The following is a 6,000-nucleotide window of genomic DNA, read 5'->3' on the forward strand; positions in this document are numbered from 1 at the left end:
CAAAAGTTGTTGTCCAATTTGTCCCGAGTACGCTGATACCCCATATGTAAACCCCTGTTTGGGCGCACAGGAGAGCTTGGAAGGGAAGGAGCACTGTTTTACTTTTTCAATGCAGAATTGGCTGGAATTGAGATCGGACACCATGTCGTGTTTGGAGAGCCCCTGATGTGCCTGAACAGTGGAAACTCCCCAATTCTACCTGATACCCTAATCCAAACACACCTCTTACCCTAATCCCAATGGTAACCCTAACCACACCCCTAACCCTGACACACCCCTAACCCTAATCCCAACCGTAAATGTAATCCAAACCCTAACCTTAGCCCCAACCTTAACCCTAACTTTAGCCCCAACCCTAACCCTAACTTTAGCCCCAACCCTAACCCTAACTTTAGCTCCAACCCTAGCCCTAACCCTAACACTAACCCTAGCCCTAACCCTAGCCCTAGCCCTAACCCTAGCCCTAACCCTAGCCCTAACCCTAACCCTAGCCCTAACCCTAGCCCTAACCCTAACCCTAACCCTAACCCTAGCCCTAACCCTAACCCTAACCCTAACCCTAGCCCTAAACCTAACCCTAGCCCTAACCCTAACCCTAGCCCTAATCCTAATGGGAAAATGAAAATAAATACATTTTTTTAATTTTATTATTTTTCCCTAACTAAAGGGTTGATGAAGGGGGGTTTGATTTACTTTTATATCCTTTTTTTATATCGGATTTTTATGATTGGCAGCTGTCACACACTACAAGACGCTTTTTATAGCAAAAAAGCTTTTGCGTCTCCACATTTTGAGACCTATAATTTTTCCATATTTTGGTCCACAGAGTCATGTGAGGTCTTGTTTTTTGCGGGACGAGTTGCAGTTTTTATTGGTAACATTTTCGGGCACATGACTTTTTTGATCGCTTTTTATTCCGATTTTTGTGAGGCAGAATGACCAAAAACCAGCTATTCATGAATTTCTTTTGGGGGAGGCGTTTATACCATTGAGCGTTTGGTAAAATTGATAAAGCAGTTTTATTCGTCGGGTCTGTACAATTACAGCGATATCTCATTTATATCTTTTTTTATGTTTTGCGCTTTTATACGATAAAAGCTATTTTATAGAAAAAATAATTATTTTGGCATCGCTTTATTCTGAGGACTATAACTTTTATATTTTTTTGCTTAAGATGCTGTTTTGCAGCTTGTTTTTTGCGGGACAAGATGACGTTTTCAGCGGTGGTTGTTTATATCCATCTTTTTGATCGCGTGTTATTCCACTTTTTGTTCACTGGTATGATAATAAAGCATTGTTTTTTGGCTCGTTTTTTTTTTTTCTTACGGTGTTCACTGAAGGGGTAAACTAGTGGGACAGTTTTATAGGTTGGGTCGTTACAGACGTGGCAATACTAAATATGTGTACTTTTATTGTTTTTTTTTTATTTAGATAAAGAAATGTATTTATGGGAATAATATATTTTTTTTCGTCATTTAGGTTTTGTTTTTTTTACACATGTGGATTTTTTTTTTTTACTTTGTCCCAGGGGGGGACATCACAGATCGCTGATCTGACAGTTTGCACAGCACTCTGTCAGATCAGCGATCTGACTGACAGCGCTGCAGGCTTACCAGCGTTTGCACTGGACCCGGAAGTAATCCCTGCCGGACCCAGATGCAGCCCCGCGGCCATTTTGGATCCGGGGCCTGCAGGGATAGAAAGTAAGAGACGCTCAGAGCAACGCGATCACATCGCGTTGCTCCGGGGGTCTCAGGGAAGCCCGCAGGGAGCCCCCTTCCTGCGCGATGCTTCCCTATACCACCGGAACACTGCGATCATGTTTGATCGCAGTGTGGCGGGGGTTAATGTGCCGGGGGCGGTCCGTGACCGCTCCTGGCACATAGTGCCGGATGTCAGCTGCGATAGTCAGCTGACACCCGGCCGTGGTCGGCCGCGCTTCCCCCGTGAGCGCGACCGATCGCGTATGATGTACTATCCCGTCACTGGGAATTAAGTCCCAGGTCACCTTGACGGAATAGTACGTCATATGGGATTAAGGGGTTAATAATCATGGTTATTCCACAAAATATTAATTTCTGAACTTTTCCTGAGTTAAAACATTAGTATTGTTATGTGTAAATGATTGTTAACTTGTTGTTTTTTTTGCATTATTTGAGGTCTTCAACAATGCATTTTTTTGTTATTTTGACCATTTCTCATTTTCAGAAAATAAATACAAAATTTATTGTTTGGAACTTCGGAGACATGTTGTCAGTAGTTTATAGAATAAAAGAACAATTTACATTTTACTCAAAAATACACTGTACCTATAAAGAGAAAAATCAGACAAACTGAAAATTTTGCAGTGGTCTCTTAAATTTTGCAAGAGATGTATATACAGCAGTAGACAGGAGTGGTCTCCACAAGGAGGATTTCTTCTCGAGTGAAAATGCAGTGTGTCCCTTGTGGAGTGGTAGGTCCATTTTTCTATGATCACAGAAAGCCTGATGGTCTATATGCATACTTGCCAAATCTTGAGAGGAGCTATCAGGAATGTTCTAAAAATGGGTGTAAATAGCAGCACAATAATCTTGCTACATATGATTTTTTCCTTATGCCCAACCCAATTATAAAGCACATGCACCTTAGCCTACCACATTGAATATACAGATAATGAAAGTTCCCCTTGAGCATAAACCACATACCATACTCACTAAATAAGAGCCATAGTATCTGACCAGATCTTCTTTATACTGACCCCATGACAGACCCACCCATCACACATTTCCCCAAACCATAACTCCCTTTATACAGATCCAACATCAGATTCCTCTGATGGTAGACCTATCCAGCCTGTAAGGCTAGTTTTAATTTAAGGTACATTATACTGGTTATAATAATACATTAATGGGTTCTTCAGACACAATTCTCTCCCAAACCTTGACATTAAGTGGTTTCAGGAGGCATGATGTAATATGTCTAGGCTTATGGCCAGTTTAAGAGATTATGCACAAGGCATTGGTATTTATTTCTGCATTGGTACCATGCTGCTTAGCCTCACCCTCAACATGCAGACCTTCAGCCTCTTTAGCACCATTGCATTTAGGCTCTAGAGTGATATTACTAGTGATGACGAGCCAGCATGCTTGCCACTGCTCAGTCGAGTATCATGGGTGCTCAAGCACCATGCTCGAGTCCTTTTCCCCATAGACTTGCATTAGATGGGGTTAATCCTTAGTTTACAAAAAAAATCATAGGCATTGTGTGTTTACATAGGTGTTTTTAGCCTGGTTTAAACCTAATAAATAAATAAATAAATAAGAAAAGTATGTGGGGTCCCCACTATTTTTGATAACCAGACAAGGTAAAGCAGAGAGCTGTAGGCTTATATTATCAGGCTGGGAAGGTCTATGGTTATTGGGCACTTCCAAGCCTAAAAATACAAGCCAACAGCCACCCTCAAATTGGCTCATGACATTAGATGTGCAAATTCTGGTGCTTTGCCTGGCTCTACCTCATTACACTAATACGGTAACAATTGGGGTAATGGTAGTTGGGTGTGATGACTGCTGTGATTTGTCATCCCTAGATATTACTATCAGAGTGGCATAGAAGTGACCCTGGATTCTTCAAGTGGCTGCCAAACATAGTCTGCACTATGAGTAAGTACATTTAAAAACTCATTGGTTTAGGACAGTAACCTTAAACTGTGACTTAGCCAGTGTGCTCAGCCCAGTAACTAGCTGTTATTAAGTTAATTTGTGAACAATGTCAAGAGAAGTTGGGAGTGACATTGATAACTTTTTCAAGTAATATTTGTCTTGCTGCTGCTGGCAATATGTGTGTAACTTCCAAGATTGTTCCCTCATTATTAAACCTGCTCTACTAGTTGCCTTCTTCTGAGTAAATGTCCATTCCAGTCAGGGGTATACATAGAAATCAGGGGCCCCATAGCTAAAGTTTTAATTGGAACCCCCATCTACAACCAAAAAATATTTGGTGAAGCAGACAATGTCATATCTAATCAACTTTAACAGTGAGAGGGACAATTATTGTGAAACGTACACAAAATTACGCCTCTATTGAAGCCACATAGTGTTGTCATCCATGATACCACTTTCATAGTCATTATAAAATATGATGCTCACAAAAATATCCCCCCACATACAAAGAGGATAATTTCCCCAAAATGAACACACAATTTCAACCATAGTCCTGCTACACATACTGTATGACACATTCATGGTGCCCTCAACACAGTATAATGCCTCAAAAGAATGATACCTCTAAAGTGCCTCCCCCCACAGTATGATGTCACCATAGTTCCCTCATACATAGTATCATGATGGCCTCTACAGCCCCTTACTTAGTATGCTGCCTCACAGCCCCACACACAGTATGATGGCCCTCACAGACACCAGTCAGTTTGATGGCCCCAAAACCCTTCACTCTGCATGATGGTTCCCAAAGCCCCTCAGTTAGTATGATGTCCCCCACAACCCTTCACTCATGATGATGGCCCCCAAAGGCCCTCATGAAGTATGATAGCCCCCACAACTCCTCGCTCGGTATGATGGCCCCAAAGCCCTTTATTCAGTATGATGGCCACCACAGTCCTCCATTCATTATGATGACTTCCCACAGCTCTCCACTCATTACAATGGCCCTCAAAGCCCCTCTCTCAGTGTGATGTCCCCACAGCTCTCCACTCATCATGATGACCTCACTGCTTCCAAGTCAGTATGATGCTCCCACATCTACCCACTCAGTATGATGGCTTCTATATTCCTACACATACCCTAACACAGCCATTATCTGATGATAATGATACAGGCTCAGCTACTGAGCTTACATGAAAGATCTCCAGAAAGGATTAAATGCTATAATTAAGAGGAAATAAGCCAATAAAGGCCCTGTTTGGAAACAAGTTCAGGGCTAGAATAGATCTGGACTTATACTAGCCATGGTAAATGTAACATGTGGAATTTCATATTAATTACGTTTTTTAGCATTAAATACGTGAACAAAATAAACACTAACAAAAATGTCTGCAAACACCTGACTTTGTCCCCATGTAGCTGTAAAATATTAAATTGTGTGTATATGTCTGTCCTTAGATGTCAGGGTCACACAAAACTGTCCCCAAGAGGACAAAATAAGGCAATTTAATTTGAACCGAGTTGAAAAGACATACCGTAACTCAAGTGTTGTTACATACTGCTCCTAAAAACACCTGTTTGATTTGATTGCCTAAACTTATATTTTCAATTATTTTCTTTGAGATTATCTGATAATACAGCAGCACCAATAAAACAATTGTCTACAGCTCAAGTACTAGTTAATGCTTGTGGCAATATATAATATCTGAGCTTGTTATCGTCAGACTAAATATCACAGTAATTGGCAAACCCTAAATCCTTTTTTTAAAACACTATTGATTATTTCTTAAATTATATTGATCCAGTTTGTTCATTACTTTGTTTTCTTTAGAACATAAGAATATGTAGAATATTTCCATTTTTTATACCCAATAATTAACACTCTATATACCATATATTACTTACAGTGTGTGTAGACTGCTCATCTACTATGCTTGGCTGCTTGACTGGTCACTGAGAACTTGTAGTCTTGTAGTCTTAGCTATATGTTATGTCATCCATTCTGAAATATATATTATCCTACCATGAAAAAGGTTAACAAATGACAAGCTAATGCAGAAGTCAAAGGGAAAGTTCACTTTACAAGTTTTTCAGGTACTGTTTAACTATTCTATATTGTGCTGATGTTTTCTGATAGTGCAAGTATGATGTAACATTGCATACCAAACATATATGAAATGTGGGTGAAAAGGCAAAGGTAAGGAGGTTTGAGCCAAGAGACTCAATTACAGATTCTTGCAGAAGTTAAGATATCTTCAAACTGTGTCAACTTGAGTTATATTGTGTCCTGTTGAGTCTTTTTAATATGGCAGTGGCTGTTATAATGTGAACTCTGGCTTTTTCAATAAGCAGGTATCTT

General features: G+C 40.2%; 1 protein-coding gene across 1 annotated transcript in view; it reads right to left on the reverse strand.

The window, feature by feature from the left end:
• LOC143815481 (arylsulfatase H-like) overlaps positions 1 to 5,680 on the reverse strand; it is a 76,631-nt gene extending 70,951 nt beyond the window's left edge. The window contains exon 1 of the mRNA XM_077294707.1: positions 5,547 to 5,680. The gene's annotated coding sequence lies outside the window, so the exon portion shown is untranslated. The remainder of the gene's footprint in view (positions 1 to 5,546) is intronic.
• Positions 5,681 to 6,000: the final 320 nt, after the last annotated feature.

The sequence above is a fragment of the Ranitomeya variabilis genome, chromosome 3, assembly GCF_051348905.1.
Source record: "Ranitomeya variabilis isolate aRanVar5 chromosome 3, aRanVar5.hap1, whole genome shotgun sequence".
Taxonomy (NCBI): domain Eukaryota; kingdom Metazoa; phylum Chordata; class Amphibia; order Anura; family Dendrobatidae; genus Ranitomeya; species Ranitomeya variabilis.